This window comes from Coturnix japonica, chromosome 13, assembly GCF_054131305.1.
Source record: "Coturnix japonica strain WE chromosome 13, WE-NBRP24, whole genome shotgun sequence".
Classification (NCBI taxonomy): Eukaryota; Metazoa; Chordata; class Aves; order Galliformes; family Phasianidae; genus Coturnix; species Coturnix japonica.
This window is the reverse complement of record NC_140675.1, coordinates 4,388,908-4,406,396: the sequence shown is the minus strand read 5'-3', so window position 1 is coordinate 4,406,396 and position 17,489 is coordinate 4,388,908. Positions and strand designations below refer to the sequence as shown.

At 46.9% G+C, this 17,489-nt stretch overlaps 1 long non-coding RNA gene across 1 annotated transcript; it reads right to left on the bottom strand.

Annotated features, from left to right (window-relative positions):
• Positions 1–10,472: 10,472 nt before the first annotated feature.
• Positions 10,473–15,571, bottom strand: LOC146758644 (uncharacterized). Its single transcript, XR_014934029.1, has 5 exons — positions 15,152–15,571; positions 13,385–14,630; positions 12,081–12,239; positions 11,673–11,815; positions 10,473–11,190 (listed from the first exon to the last, which is right to left on the bottom strand). It is a non-coding gene; the product is annotated as an uncharacterized LOC146758644 (long non-coding RNA).
• Between the last annotated feature and the right edge of the window lie 1,918 nt (positions 15,572–17,489).

Here is a 17,489-nt window from a genome sequence, read left to right as displayed (position 1 = left end):
TCGGGTGGAATGTACACCTCTCCTCAGGACAATCTTACTAATCTACAGAGTACAAATTCCGGTCTTACATACAAGCAGAAAGTACTTATGAGTGGACAGACAACACAGTCTTTCACTTTGTCCGTGTCTGGCCATTTCCCTCACAGGAGGAAGGAAACATGGATCGGGACTCGGCACTCACCCTGCAGCTGTTCTGTGTCTCACTCACACCACACTCACTCTGACATTTAGATCAAAAACCATGGTTTATTCATACTACACAATGCTGACAACGTTTTCTAGCTGGAATCTTAATAACACTCATACTCTGGTCAACCAGTTGCAAACAATGTTTTTCCCAGAGTCGGCTTGACACACGGTACCAAACACTTAAAGCAGATGATAATATTGAACATACAACCTACAAGCCCCGTGATTACAACTTGGAGAACCCAGGCTACCATTTGACAGGCTATCCACTATATCCCATACCCGTAGGAGAGACCAACCTAGGTCCCTCCTATTGTCAACTACCTGGGAGAGAGTATTTGTTCTTGTTTCCATTCATATGACATACAGTTCCCTTTCATAGGAACTCACCCAAGGAGTCTTCCTACCCAGCTGGCAACCAAAGCCATGAGCTCACCTCCCTGGGAGCAGCACGTATGGCTGTAAACTGTGTAGGATGTCTCCTCAAGACATATGGGCTCCACTTACCATACACATACCTGGTCCACCTATGGGTGGTCCTTGTCTGTCCCTGCAGTGATCAGGTGAGGAAGGGAGTCCTTCAGAGAAATCTCAGGGTGCGCCAAAAGTGTCTCCCTCTCAGCTGGTCCTGCAGCGAACAGAGCTGGTCCCACCTGGGCCGCCAAATTGACTACAGGAATTGAACTCTATAACCTCTATAACTGATACAGTCTCCCATGACATACTTATACCAAAGTTGAGGAAGTATGGGATAGGTGAGTGGACAGTGAAGTGGGTCGAGAATTGGCTGACTGGCAGAGTGCAGAGGGTTGTCGTTGGCGGTGCAGTGTCTGGCTGGAGGGCTGTAACTAGCGGCGTCCCCCAGGGGTCTGTGCTGGGTCCAGTCTTGTTCAACATCTTCATCAACGACCACCCGCAGCAAGTTTGCTGATGACACGAAGTTGGGAGGATTGGCTGACACGCCTGAAGGCTGTGCTGCCATTCAGCGAGACCTGGACAGGCTGGAGAGCTGGGCAGTAAGAAACCGGATGAGGTTTAACAAAAGCAAGTGTAGAGTCTTGCACCTGGGTAGAAATAATTGCATGCACCGGTACAGGCTGGGGGAAGAGCTGCTGGAGAGGAGCTCTGCTGAGAGGGACCTGGGCGTCCTGGTGGACGACAGATTGACCATGAGCCAGCAGTGTGCCCTTGTAGCCAAAAAAGCCAATGGCATCATGGGGTGCATTAAAAAGAGCGTGTCCAGCAGGTCGAAGGAGGTGATTCTCCCCCTCTACTCTGCCCTGGTGAGGCCTCATCTGGAATATTGTGTCCAGTTCTGGGCTCCCCAGTACAAAAAAGACAGGGATCTCTTGGAAAGAGTCCAGTGGAGGACCACAAAGATGGTGAAGGGCCTGGAGCATCTCCCCTATGAGGAGAGACTTAGGGAACTGGGTCTGTTTAGCCTTGAGAAAAGAAGGCTGAGAGGGGACCTGATCCAGGTCTATAAATATTTGAGGTGTGGGGGGCAAAGAGGTGAGGCCAGACTCTTTTCAGCAGTGTGTGGAGGAGGGACAAGGGGAAACAGACAGAAACTGGACCATAGGAAATTCTGCACTAATGTGTGTAATAACTTCTTTATGGTGAGAGTGACAGAGCACTGGAACAGGCTGCCCAGGGTGGTTGTGGAATCTCCTTCTCTGGAGATATTCAAGACCTGCCTGGATGCCGAGCTGTGCAACGTGGTGTAGGGAACCTGCTTTGGCAGGGGGACTGGACTCAGTGGTCTCTGGAGGTCCCTTCCAACCCCTACAATTCTGTGATTCTGTGAATATCAATGGGGTGGTTTGGATGGAGAAAGACTACCCCTTTGAATGACCTTTTGTCAGGGCATGTCCTGGGATTCCTAGGATCCTCAAAATGCAGCACTGCTTCTGTCACTGAAAAATGGGGCCCTGTGTGGGATGGAGGGAGGGTCCATGAGTCCCTGGCCCACCTGACTGAGTATTTCCATGGTCTTAGCAAAGACATACGTACAACTTGAGAATGACAGTTAGCTGCGTTCATGGTGGCATGGCCACTTTTAATGGCCTTGAACTGTCTGAACATAACTGAAGAGGCTCAGGCTGATGCAAATCAGCTATTGAATGATAGTGTTGAAAAATTGGAAAGACAGGTGGCAGTTTTGATGGGAAAAAAACCTAATTCAATCATTCTCCTATGGAAGATCAGTAACAACTGTCTGGAGGACCATGGGGGCCCTGTACAAGGGAATCTGTATAAAATGGACTCTGTAAATGAAGGCACTAAAAGGTCAGATTTTGAGGTTCCATTTGGACAAGATCTATTTGAGATCTGACTGATTGTAACCCAAAAATGAAAAAAAAAAAATGCAGGATAGGCTGGTGGGAGTGCCCTGACCAGTGTCCAACCCCCAAACCCTGCTGCCCATAATGCAGCAGCTGAAATGATGGATATAGTAGAGTGGTTTAGACAGAAACCAAGAGAGCATGCCAGCATAGCTGCTTTGGTTATGGGACATGGAGGCAGAAAGTGCTATGGTGAATGGACTGGAAATTTCAAAACTGACATCCATTACTACTAACCCTGCCCTCAGGCAAAGACTTTATGCTCTTGTCTGGAGGGCTTATCGCAATAAAGACTGGCGGATTTGCTGCGTAGACCGGTCAGAACTCAGATCTGCGTTGTGCTTCCTGCGGCACCAAACGCCCAACAGTGGCAGTTCCGCTTATTGGCCAGCAGGTGGCAGCAGAGACCACGGAAAGAACGTCTGCGGGACAGACCCTGGGGATCCGTTCTCTTTTGATTATAGGGGAAGAACACAAAGATGGAAGAGGAGGGAAGGGGGAAAAAAAAGAAAAAAAGAAAAAACCAAACCACAGCAAACAAATAAAAACTTCTCCAAACGTAGCAAACGTGAATGTCTGTCAATAAATAAATGAGTAATTAAATTGATGTCCCTTTCCCGCCCCCTCCCCCCCCCCCCCCCCAACTTCTGAGATGAAAAAAAACCACTTCTTTTAGAAGAAAACAGAGCAGTAACAACTTCTGTACCTACATTCACCACTCTGAGATCCTGTCTGGGTCACCCAAGGCTTGTAAATAACCACTGGGTCGGTTCTGATGTCGAGTGATTTGTTGTCAGTTCTCTCATGGTTCTCCGGTCAGTTCTCCGGTGCCAGGATCTGCCACAGGGCATTCTGACCACGGGCATCATGTTTCTACGCTGCCGCCTGCATTTAACAGGCAATGGGACTGCCCAGCATGTGCAAGGCAGCACCTCTTTCACACCACCAGAATGTTTAAGGCTGTTGGGATTGTTGTTAGCGTCCCATTAACACTGAGGCTAGAGATACCCTTAGGATTGACATTACTATTAGCATTACTTTGATGGTGCCCTATCTGGGTCATTTCCAGGGGATGTCAGGAGTAAGGCACAGTGTCAGGAGAAAAAGAACAGACTCTGTTACTTTATAAAAGTGATAATAGAGAGAGTTCATTGGAAAAAATACAACTCTTAAATAATGCAAAGCATGCTTCCGATTGGATGCAGGCATCATCTGGGCTCTGATTAATATTACTCTTAAGGTAAAGATTATTGTTACCATAATGATTTTTTTTTTGGATTATGATCAGGGTTAAGGTTCCTTTTGCTACAAACTTCTAGCATCATTTTTGTTGTTACATTTGGAGTTAGGGACGATTTTAGAATCAGGGTAAGGGTTAGGATTAGAGTTACATTGCGGGTTATTGCTGTTATCTTTACAGCTCCTGTGAGGGTTGGGGTCTGGGTCAGGTGTTTAAAAATGAAATGAAAAATGAATAAAAAAAATATATTGAAAGCTTCAGATTTCATTAATCTTTGTGGAAATCATATAATGTGCAATTCAGATCTACCTCTTCGTGCAGTGACTGCCTGTAAATTTGCTGGAGCCTAATATAATATGGCCTTGTGCTTTCCACTAACTCACCTTCATTTCATTTTCATTAAATTTGCTTGGTAGTCAGATTTTGGTGTGTGGATATTTTAAAAAAATCTAACTGACACTGGCAAAAAATTAAAAATAAAATTTAAAAAATAAATTCACAACAGCATCGTATCAATTTTTATAGATAAGATAAAGAAGAGCAGTTTCCCTTAGTTTTCTGTGCCTCTTTACTTTCTTACCCTCTCCCCTTGTGTGAGAAACTCTCAAAGTCAAAGATTTCTAGTTAGGCAAAGCTGGCAGCGATAGCAGCAGTGCTTATTCATTACTGCAATACTGCGCGCACATCCCCTATTGGCAAGGGAGAAATTGCACACCAGTCAGTGACATTAATTCTGTTCTATGCCCTAAACCCAATGCAGGTGATGCTCTCATGGCTCTCATTGGTTGAGCATCACAGGCTCACAGACTCCTCGAGACTGCTGCTAGGATTCATTTCCATATAAGGTCAATTACCAACCTCTTGTTTTTAGGTCTGCCTTGTACTTTTCTGCGGAGAGAGAAGGGCAATGTTTCCAACAGTCAGTACATTCATTCTGTCCTGTGCTGGGCTCTACCCACCCTGTGTATTTATCTTGTGCTTGTCTCAATTCTCCCCATGTCAGAACGCCCCCAGTCTGAACTTAACTCTGTTCAGCAACTTTCTTGGTGGAAAAACTACTTATACAGCTGTTTTACAAGAGGGTTATATATTCAGTTAGGGCCTACACTATGTACTGAAAATACTGGAAACTTCCACTGCAAAAACACAATCTACCTCTCCCATCTGTGCAGCCTTGCAGACCCAGAGCACGCCAGGTTATTTCTGCTTTCATAGCATTTGCATGCTGTAGGGTGAGCAAAAGGTTCTGCTGCTTGATTCTTTTGCAAGAGCTGCCTACCGGCAAATGGTTGCAGGGATGGAGGATGTGACAGAAAGCATTTGTCTCCACAAGAGCATAGTTACATTCAGTGCAGAGAGTGTGAGAGTCAGGTTGGTGTGGAAAAGCACTGACACGCTGGGGATGATGCAGTGCTCACATGTCTAACACTCACAGACATTACTGTCAGAAGGATGGTGCTGTGTTGTGCTTCTACCTTTGGCAGCCCCTGGAGAAATGCTGTGGCACACAGAACACCTTTGTATTGCACTGACTGCTGCCATGCAGCATGGATTTAACACACCAAATCCAGAGGAGCATGACTGCATCTAACTGCCCTGAGAAAAACTACTGTAGCTGAAGAGATGAGGAGGCAGCTGCTCATCTGCAGAACAAGCTGTACTGCCAGACATTGGGCCAGGTGAGCACCTCCTGCTGCAGCGTGATGATGACAGGGCTGGAGATGATCTGCAAAGCCAGCTTAAAAGTGGGAGACATGAGTCAACATGGCAGGAGGACAGAGGTGTTAGGGAGCAGCCAAGGCATCAAAGAGTATCAAAAGGCTTTAAAAGGTATCACAAAGCGACAGCCAGGAAGACTGGGATTATCATGAGCAGCAACCTGGATGCTAGAGATTATTTGCTGCCATACAAAATGGTAGAGATCTTGCTGCTGACATCCCAAAGCCAGGCAAAATGGGAACCCAGAGCTCTGCCTGCACGAACCCCACAGCCATAGCATTGCAAGCTGAGCTGCCTTGCTGTTTGTTGCATTCATCCCAATCCCTGTGAATGAAGACTCAGAATGCAGTCGAGGCGATGACTGAGCATGAGAGTGACTTTATTCAATAAAAGACAGGAGGGCTTGAGAGGTCAAGGGTGAAGATGGGACTCCTCTTGTCAAGATGAGAGTGGCTCAGAGCTGGTGCTGCTGCCTGGTGCCTGGGACTGGCAGCCTGACTCTAAGTCCCCATCTAAGATGCTCAGCTTCACCTCACTGATGCTGCCCTGCTCCTGCATGGTGGTGCTGCTGTTGGGGCACTCGGGCTGTGCTTGGGATGGGCAGCACTGCAAAGGCGCTGGGTCACAATCCAGGCAGGTGACTGTGGTGTCTGGCAGGCTCAGGTCAGGAGCTTCAGCAGAGCCAGGAGATATGAGAGCATGAACGTGGATGAGCCCCTTGTGTCCATCACTGTTACCATGTGGAAGGCTGTCATCCGAATTGCAGCGATTTGTGCTTAATAAGAACTCTCCATTGATGGAAACACACTGCACATCACTACTTGGTTTGAATCTTTGGGGTTGACAAAGGCTTGAATTATCTAGGAAGGCACAGAAACACAAGGGTTAGTGTCAAACGTTTGCAAGTTGAATCATGCAAGAGGTTGTTGATACTTGGTAATAGAGTGGCGGCAGGACGAAGCAAATAAGCTTGAAGCAACAGAGCCACTGTCTTGAAAGTGATCCTCGTGCAGGTCCATAAGTTTTGACTCTGCCTGGACTTCATATGGGGCAGTATGACATCACAAAGGGGTGATATGATGTCACAAATGGGCATTATGACGTCACAAATAAGCATTATGATGTCACAAAGGGGCACTATAATGTCAAAAAGGGGCATTATGACATCACAAATAAGCATTATGACGTCACAAAGGGCATTATGACATCACAAAGGGGCATCGTGACATCAGAAAGGGGCATCGTGATGTCAGAAAGGAGCATTATGACATCACAAAGGGCATTATGACATCACAAAGAAGCATTATGACGTCACAAAGGGGCATTATGACATCACAAAGGGGTGTTACCATCACCCTGCGCCCAACTCCTCTCTCCCTCCTATTGGCTCCCTCTCCCACCAATCCCCGATCTCCCCTCCCCTTAGGCATTGAATTCTCTTCTCACTACCTCCTCCCAGTCCTCCCCTAGGAACAGAAACCATTCAGATTCTACAGCAAACTACAGCATCTGCACTGCAAGAGCTCACTGAACCACCTGCAACAATGAAACACGGTTTTGGAGAGTGGGTTTGAAAACACACCTTTAGACAGCTGTCTCCCTGTAGCCAAAAGGAAACCAAGCAGCAAAAGAAGAGTCCAGCCTGAAACATGCCCATGCTACTAGCCCAGGTTTTTCACAGTCAATGCAGAATCCATCCTGTTCATGAGGTGACAAATGACCAGTGGGTCTCCCCTTGCTCCACCCCTTCTCCTTCAAAGCCAGAAAAAGAAAGAAAAAACAAGCTTCTGTACAGCTGCCGTTATTTCTGACAGCGAGTGTAATCACAGAATCATAGAATGGCCCGGGCTGGAAGGGACCTCAAGGATCATGAAGATCAATCGCCTCCCTGTCCCTGCTGGCCATCCCCTCTTCTGATGGAGCCCAGGGGACCATTTGCTCTCTGAGCTGCAAGAGCACGCTGATGGCTCACGTTCTGTTTTTCATCCACCAGGACCCCCAGGTCCTTCTCTGCGGGGCTTCTCTTAAGGACTGCTCCTCCCAGGCTGTACAGATGCCTGGGATTCCTCCAGCCCAAGTGCAAAACCTTGCACTTTGCTGTGTTCAACCTCATTAGATTCACCTAGGCCAACCTCTCGGTTGAGCTCCCTCTGAATGGCATCCCTTCCTTCCACTGCATCAGCCCCACCACTCAGCAAACAGCAGAGGGTGCACTCCATTGCATCATTGGTGTCACTGATAACCATGTAAAAAAGCACTGGTCCCAAGACAGACTCCTGGATGACACCACTTGTTATTGGCCTCCACCTGGACACAGAACCATGAATCACCACCCTCTGTCTGTGGCCTTTCAACCAATCCCTTATCCACCAGGTGGTCCACCTGTCAAATCCACATCCCTCCAGTTTAGAGATAAGGATGTGGTGGAGGGCCATGTAAAAGATCTTGCTCAAGTCCAGGTCAATGACATCAGTTTCCTTCCTTTTGTCCACAAATGCCGTCACTCCATCATAGAAGACCACCAGATTGGTTAGGCATGGCCTTCCCCTGCTAAAGCCACGCTGACTGTCTTGGATCACATGCTCATTCCTTATGTGATCAAGCATGTCTTTGAGGCGGATCTGTTCTTCACCATCTTCATCACAGTTACACATTTGAATCAAATAATTGGTGTTGCTGTCACCAAGAAAACCTCTTTGTCTTCTACTCCTGCTGCACTACTGTGCTTTCACCAGAAGCAAAGGGAGAGGCCACCTCCTAGATCCAAATTTTAAGAAACCAACACCCAATAGGTGTCATCTGAAGTAAAATAGCAGAGAAATTAAGATGACTCTTTTGCATCCAGCTTGGATCACTCCCTCACTCAGGCACACCACCATCAGATCAAGGAGATGCTGCCTTCAGCTTAGAGACAGTATGGGAAATCACAGCTTGAACCTGTGATTAATCAGCTGAGGCAAGTGTTGGGCCAGCTGCGGGAGCACAGGTGAGAGTAATCTAGCTGTGCTCCCAGAAGGGGTGGACCTCGACTGCACCTCTTCTGAGACCTCACCTCATTTAAAGGCTGACCACCACTAAGGCAGAATCTCTTGGAGACTGCTCCCCAGTTGAGACTGCCTCAGCTTTCTGGTCAAGGCATCAACATTGGTCAGTTTTCCTTTGCTAATAATCTTTGACTATTTACCACCATCTTGGTTAACATCTTTTTACTAGCCACCCTTACAGAGACCATAAGGGCTTGGGCTTCCAAACTCTCAGCAAGCATTTGGATCAGACAGCTTCCTGCTGGGGAGCCCCCTGCATCACTGCTGCCTCCTTTCGTACTGGACCTGCAGATGCTTCAGAGCTCATTAGCATGGACTTCCTTCCTCCCCTCAGCAGCTGCTCCTGCACTCACCTTCATTCCTACTCAGATACCGGCCGCTTCCAGCACCAGCTGACCTGCAAGACACAGAAAGGAAAGGTGGGAGTCATGCAAACGCAGAAGCCCAAGGCTGCATCACCACCACGTATGGCAGCCTCGGGAAGTCAGCTGCAACTACATCCTTTGTCAGAATGGAAACAGGCACCGTCAATTAAGTGTGACCTCTGAACTCATTGCCACCATCAGAAATAGGCACTGAAATTGCTCACTTCACTGCAGCTGGTTACCTCCTGATTTTGGGTAAATGCGGACACTGTCTTGAGGGCTACCAGAAAAACGACATCAACTTCATTGTAGGTGGTTAAGCTTGGAAGCTGGACTTGAGCAAGAAAAGTTTCTCAGCTCAGAATCACAGAATTATCAAGGTTGGAGAAGACCTACAAAATCATCTGGTCCAACCATTACCAATACTTCCCGGATAAATCATACCTCTCAACACAACATCCAAATGTTTCTTGAGCACTCCCATGGTCGGTGACTCCACCACCTCCCTGGGCAGTGCTATCCAATGCCTGAATACCCTTTAGGGGAAGTAATATTTCCTAATGTCCAGCCTGAATCTTTCCTGGCACAGCTTAAAACCATTCCCTCTAGATCTATAACTGATCACACGAGAGAAGAGGCCAAACCCCAGCTCACTACAACCTCCCTTCAGGACGTTATAGAGAGTTATAAGGTCTCCCCTGAGCCTGCTCTTTTCCAAGCTGAACAATCCTAGTTCCCTCAGCTTCTCCTCGTAAGGTTTGTGCTCCAGACCCCTCACTACCTTCGCAGCTGAAGATGTTCCAGAACCGCAAGGTTTTCTTGCAGGGAGGGGCCCAAAACTGAATAGGTCAAACATCCTTCTCTCCATCATTGCTGTCACGTGGAAGGCTGTCCTTGGAACTGCAGTGACTCATGCATCCTAACTGCACTCCATTGATGGAAGCACAACGTGCATCATTGCAACTTGCTGGTGGGTTCCTGTATTGGCAAGGGATCGATTCACCTGGAAAGAGTAGATACACAGCAGTTAGTGTAAACTTTCACTGTCCAAGGAGGCAAAGGCTTGGTGCTGCCTGTCAAGCAGGTTTCAAGCAGCTTGTGAGCCTCATCTGGGAAAGACAGGAGTCAACCAAAGATGTCAGGCACAGGCTTGAATGCCAGAAGGAGGTACAAGCCCACTGAAAGCATGAATTCTACCTGTGTTGCTGACAAGCAGTGTTTTGAAAGCTGGATTTGCACCCTTACCTGCCAGGACCAAGACTTCTACTTCAGAGGGCTCCCTGGCACTGCTCTGCAGTTGGTGTTTGGCCACAGGGGATGGTTTGCCCAGGCAGAAGCAGGAACGCCAACTGCCAGCTGGTGACTCTGCCCTCTTACTGGGAGAACTCAGTCTGGAGAGAAAACAGAGCATGCTGTCAGTCGTGGTGCAGGGTGAGGGAAGAGCTGCACCGAGGCCTTGCCAATAGTTGCCTGTTCCCGCCACTGCCTGCTTTCTGCTGAAACACAGCCTAGAAACACCCTCTGTTTCAAACAGCAGAGGATGCTTCCATTCCTACAGCTCAGCCCTCAAGTCCTGCTGGCTACATTCCTCTCAATGATTTCAAGCAAGATTCGGAGCATGTGAGCAAAGGCTCCACAGCCGGACAGGAAAGGAGCTGGCAGGCGTAACTGCTTTCTGAGGAACCGTACAGTTATAAGGGAAGCTCAAAAGCATCCCTGACTCTTACGTTAACACCTCCTCGGCCTCAGCTCACTGCCACCTTTAATTTCTAGTGCCAGCAAGTCTGACCAACAGCTCTGCTTACAGGAGAAGCACAATTGGTTTCAGGCACATGGCCCTGAAATCTGGAAAACCCCAAGATTTCCATGTACAGCCAGCACAGAACAGGATAGACGCCAGCATGGCTTTCTGCATCTTGTGACTGCCTGCCCAACCAGGAAGGAAAGGCACCTTGTGTGGCTCCACTGAGGCCATAGGGCAACTGTGTGTTAGTTGAATCCTCAAAGATATAATGGACAAAAAATAAACCAATAAAAATCATCCGAACAATGATGGTAGGGGCTGGAAAGGGAATTCCTCTTTCTTTATCTTTCAGATGGAAAATCAATGATTGCATTGAAGTTCCTCAGTACAGCTGCAGGCCCTTCCTCCACTTGTATCTTGCTGCTCCGTGTTGCAACAGGAGAGCTGCTCTGGCCTCTCCTCTCAGCCTGTGCCTCCTGCACGGTGAGCAGCTTTGTGGATGGAGAGACCCACACAGACTTGGGCCCAGGCAGAGAACTGTGCCCTGCAAGGGAAAAACACAGGTGAGACGGCGGAGGAAGCAACAGCACAGCCATCCCAGTTCTGCATATCTCTCAGAATTGCTCATCCAAGCCACTGGAAGAAGAGGAGCTCAAAATAACCGTGTGCTCAGTGGTATGCTCGTGGCAAAGGACACAGCCACAATTAAGAGCAGCTCACTGTATCAAAAACAGGCAAACAAAAATCCTAGAAAAACTAGGGGGCTGGGATTCCAGAAAGCTTTGCTGCCACATTTCAATCAAGCTTCACCTGCTGGCAAAAAATCTTAACAGCAGTGATGGTTTTCTCCAAGTAAGGCTTGTGTTTGGACACACTAAGGATCCAGGAATGGGGCACCATATTCTAACCTAAGCCCAGAAGCCTGCTGTCTCCTCGACAGTAATAGAATTTTCAAAGGTCTTGGAGAAGACCTGGATTGGATCAAGGTGCCAGATCAAGATCAAGCTAATGGAGGAAGACACTCACCTGCTCACTCTCCCACGACTGGTGTGGATTCGGAGCAGAAGATGACATCTGTGTGGCTGATGAGGAATTCCACCACAGCTGACTGAGTCTGCAGCTCCATGCAGGCAGCTTCAATGGCGCAGGAAGATTGGCTCTGCTGGGATCTGAAGAAAAGGCAGATCTTACAAGTCATTTCCCCAAGGTCATTTCCCCAAGTCTGAATTTCTGTAGCCAAAAACTGTCAGGTTGGGCTCTGGAGACTTCCGCAGTGGGCAAACAGCGATGCCACTGACGAAATTATCCTGGATCATCAGGGACACAGCTGTCCCAGCTAAACAAGTGAGTAGAAACTGTCATCTAGAAATTGTGCCCCTGGGGTTGGGGGAGAGCAGAACTAAGCATCGTGTTGAAATGGAAAAAGAAGTTTACCTTAAGAGGTTTGGAGCCCACTCTATCGCTAAGTTCTTCACGTGCATGTTTATCACCGAGCAGATCCCAGCCAGAGACACCAAGTGTCTTATTAAGTCCCATGGGGACAGTGCACTGGTGGTCAGCACTGAGGCAGACTTGATGACTTCCAAGAGGCATCTGGGGAACACAGAATCACAGAATGACCCGGGTTGGAAGGGACCTCAAGGATCATGAAGCTCCATTCCCTGCCTGGCAGGGCCACCTATCTTCCACATTTACTAGGCTGCCCAGGGCCACATCTAACCTGGCCTTGAACACCTCTACAGATGGGGGATCCACAACGTACCTGGGCAGCCTGTTCCAGGACCTCAGCACTCTCCTAGTAAAGAATCTCCCCCTACCACCCAACGTAAATCTTCCGTCTTTCAAATTAAAACCATTTCCCCTTGTCTTGCTATTATCAGCCCTTTCAAAGAGTTAACACCCCTCCTGATTATACACAGAGCCTGTGCCATCAAGGCCAAGCAGTGCAAGCTCTGGGGGGCTTTACAGCCTGATTGCGCAGTGCAGCTCCTCGCAGCAGGCATTTGACTCCAAGTCCCCTTTGCTATTAACCCCATACTATCAATAGCAGGGGAACAGCAAAGGAAAGGGAATTCTCACAACCATTGTGAATAGCTTAAATAAGCACCTCCTGGCACCACCACAAGTGCCATCAAGTGAGAGGCAGGATGTGGCAAAGACATGCCTCATGGGGCTAACAGAAAGAAGACCTCAGAGCTGGGGCAATGCTGCAACCACTAGCCAGGACGCCCAGGGAACAGGTACGTGTCATTTCCAAGACACTGCCCTGAGCTTACCGAGAATTTGGCATAGAGATGCTTAGTCAGCAGAGGGTTCGGGAGCTCCCTGAAATACATCTTGCACAGGGAGCTCACGCTGTGAATGTCTCAGACACTGAGCTCGGGAACCTGCTCTGAATCGAATTCAAGGCTGCAGAGCAGGACACAGAATTGGGCAGAGGGCTTTGGGAAAGACGAAAACAAGTCCAAAGCCACACAAAATACAGTCAAGAAAAGGAAGGACCTCTGCAGAGCCTTCCATATGGTCTCACATCACAGCGAGAAGCAGGAGAGCTCTTGTGGCACAAAGCTTGGGGCAGGAGAAATCAAGGCTGCCTCTAAGATAGTGCTTGCAAAGAGACTTGTGCTCTAGATACCTCATACCTTCAGTGTTCTTCTTTGGACACATCTCAGGATTTCAGTGTCCTTCTTGCAGTGAGGGGCCAAGAACTGAACACAAAACTCAAGGTGAGGACTCACCAGTGCCAAGCATAGGGAGATGATTGATTCCCTGCTCCTGCGGGCTCCAACCTTCTGCATTCCAATTCCAATCTAAACCATTCCTGCTATGGTATTACTTGAATCCTCATTTAAGGCTGGACCTCAACAAGTCAACACATCAGAAATAACACAGTGTGCATCTGGAAGACGTGTCTCAAAGCCCAGAAAATCCAACTCAAAATCAAACTCTACCCTTGGTAGATTTACATCACGCTCTTTTCCTTGTGTGTGAGCAATACTTGCTCTTTTCAGATGGTACTATGAGCATGTGGCATCCCAAACACATAGTTAGCATCCATCCATATCATTAAGGCTCTCGTCAAGGCAGTTATTTCAGCCTTCTGAGGTGAAGTCCCCACGGCTGATGGTTGTGCTTCCATTCCCTGCTCAGTAGCAGTTACTGCATGTCCTGCCTTACAGCCTCCTTGTCTCACAAAACTGCAGCTGCTGGTAAATCAGGCGTCTTCTGCATCTTCTAAGGGTTCGTCCTTCAGCTCCGACCGACCGGCTGCAATGTGCAGCTTCAGTTGTTTCAAAGCAGTGATGTCATCCTGGTTCTCCACCAGGGGAGTTCCGCTAAGGAAAGATACTGGGCTGGCAATAGTAGTTACAATTATTTCTATATCACCCTGCTCTACCAGGATGGCCTGGTATTTCGGGAATCTTTGGGGTGAGAGCCAATGTCCACCTTTTGCCTCCAATACAGTAAACACTGCATGATATATTAAAACTGGTATTCTTTGGCCCACTGTAGATTTATAGGCTTCCTGAATATTGAGCACCAGTGCACCCTGGCTATCCCTTACTCACTTCAAGCTGTTTGAAGTTTACCATCAGTCCGTAGCTGTGTATCCATGGTCGGCACCCTCCTGTCATTCCTGGCAACGTATGGAGTTCCTTGGCAGTTTGCAGCTCAGGGGTTGAGCAGATGGCTTCTTTCTTGGCAGTCCTTAAGGTTCAAAGTCCAGCTGTCATCTCCTATCCCAAATATGTCACTTGCTGCTGAGTTAGTTGTGCTTTCTGTCAACCAAGAAACTCAGCAAACTCTCAGTCTATTGTACACAGTCCTTTTGTTTTGGTGGCATCCACATGCTCCAGTAAAGTTCCACCCTAGGATGGAGGATGCCAGGTCTCAGGCTCACGAGTTGACCAGTTCTCAACAATCATTTAGCTGTTCTCACAACCCTGGGTAACACTGTCCAGGTTCACTGAGTCTCTTCTTACTCTGTTAGGGAGAACAGATACACACAAGTACTGGTATGCTATCATGAGGAATTCAGTAGGTTACATTTAATATAGAAGCATGTTGCAATCAAAAGCACGCTTAAATAAAAGCATACCCTTTTCTTTCACTCAAAATAATAGACCAGAAAAAAATAAAAACAAAACCCTCATCATGAATGTTAAAGAAATTATCTACTAGATCTCAATGGGAAGTAGAAGCACACGCTAGATTTAGGAGCACAGCACTTGTCTCATTATCTGAATGCATCTCAAGGCATGATCCTTGTGAAACTGTGAGAACTTCTATCATTAATAGACGAGTACCGTGCCCTGATAGATGGTTAAACTGCTTGCAGTGCACTGTTAGATGTACAGGCTGGTGGCTGTATGTGCTGTGACCAAATAAACCCCACACAGAAATCTTTCAGAATATCAGGACCTACAAGGATTGCATGCATATTTAAAGTAAAAAATTCCTAAGCTACACATGTTCTAGGTTTTCATTTGTTAGATACAACATACCTTTGGAAGTAGGCGCCTGAAAGGGTATGCCTTCTACTTGCTTCTCTGTCTGACTCTTTGAAAAGAGCAGGAGCAGGAAATGCAAAGGGCAGCTCATTTCTTAACGCTGACTCTGCATCAACATTCTCTGTGTTTGCACGCTTCTTAGATGCCACTTTTCTTGTCACTGGAGTTGACAGTGTGAATTCCATATCACCCAGTTGAGTATCATGCCTCGAATGCTGCCAGAGATGGAACAAAAGGTTTTCTGATCACAGCCGGAGAAGTTACTGTCAAAGAAATTCTAACAGCTGAGAAGGTCAGACACAATGCTTATAAAAACATCATACACTACTTGTCTATTGAACAAAAGAGTTAAAACCTCTGATTCTTTCCTAGAATAAGTGCGTTTCTTATAGACTCTCAAATGCCATTTTTTATTTGTTCATGTCAATTCCCCATTTACAATTAACCCTCACCAGCTTATCTAAACATAACTATGAATTATCACTTGGTTTGGCTGCAAAATTTCAATCACTTCACTGTGGATTTTCTTGTCCAACACAGTAAGACTGAACTTCTTTCGGTACCTTAAAGGTCTGTGTACCTTTAGCCTAACTCCAGAATCTTATGAACTGTGCCTCATCGCTTCCCATTGTGTTTTAAAATCCTCACTGACTCCTTTACTTGTTCCCTTGCTTGCTGTTTCTGTGCAAACCAAACACTGGAGTTAGGATTCTCATTAAACCAACCATGGCCTACAGGTAGAAGGCACCAAAATTTATGCTTAACATACTTCTTTGCTCAATCTGTATCTCCCTTTGGTCAAGGTCCACTAGATACTTAAATATGGAGTAAGCACTAGATACAATGAGAAGCAGATTTCTGGATTAAGTGCTGTATTTTTTCTGTAAGAAACAAGCACTACATCTTCACACACCTGCTTTGTTCTCTGAGTATTTAGATCTAGTGGAGATTCTTCAAACACTGAAGCTACATCAGAAAATTCCATGGATCCAAACACATCTGGCACATGGCTACAGTCTGGCACATCTTCATATGTCAGAGCCTTTTCAGACTGAAATGTTCCATTGAGATTCTTTTGCAGAATTAAAAGGAAGATTTCATCAGAAGATTTCATCACTAAAATCTAAATAAGATTGCTTTGCAAGTTCCAAACTATGGCTAACAGCTAATGGAAGCCAATAGGCCAGCAGCAACAACTTTTATATTATGTTCTTAATACTGTAATTGTGGGTTTGACATTCATATCAAGAGCAGAAGGGAAATTACTCTTAGAGCTTCAAGTCATCTTTCACAGCCTGTGTCAACAAGAGCAGCACCTCACAGCCTTTGGTTTGAAGACCCAGACCACAAGGCAGCTAATGATTTTACACAGAAATCCAGAGTTCAAGTCATTGTTTACTTTACGGCTGCAATTCTACTGAAAGCCTTCAAGTTCATCACACTGAATTATCACTGGCACAACACATAACTCCACGTTACATATGTGATCACAAGCAACCTGGCAACTTCAGACAATTCCCAAAGCACTCCACGTGTACTTGGCTACTAAAGTACAGAGAAAGGAATTAACATCAGAAATAGCTGCAGTCAAAACCATCTAAGAATCCAAGTCTCCAGGAAACAAGGAAAGCAAATCCTCTCCAGGACTGTGTTCTAAAAGGAAACAGATCAGAAAGGTGAGTTCTTCCCCCCTTTGACCACCCACTCATGTAACGTCCATGTCATTTCTAAGTATGCTGCCCAGACCAAGACTGAGGATGCTTCAGAAGAAGACCTTCCCTGCTAAGCCAAACAGAACAAGTAAGGTACCAAAATATGTAGAGCCAAACGAGGAAAGGTGCTCTAAGAAGGTAAGCATCACAAGAGACCAACAGGAATGCTTACACAATCCAAACAATGCACAATGTCTGTTCCACAAGCTGCCAAGAGGAATGTGTGCAGTACTCACAGCGCACCATGTACACTGCTTACTGCAGTCATACTACTTCGTAGGACCAGCCCAACTTAATAAAACATTTTAATGAGCAGTCCGAACTGTCTGGATCAGCACGGTTCACTTGGAAGGGACCTTCATAGATAAACCTGAAGAGGTGAGGCGACTGCACTATCTAAACCTTAAAGCATATAGGACCTTAAAGCATAAGCTTAAAGCATAGAAGCATGACCAGCAGGTCGAGGGAGGTGGTGCTGCCCCTCCACACTCCTCTCATTGAAACCCCATCTGGAGCACTGCACGCAGTTCTGGAGCCCTCAACACAAGAAGGACTTGGAGATGTTCAGGCAGGTCCAGAGGAGGGCCATGAAGGTGATCAGAGAGGGCTGAAAGCACCTC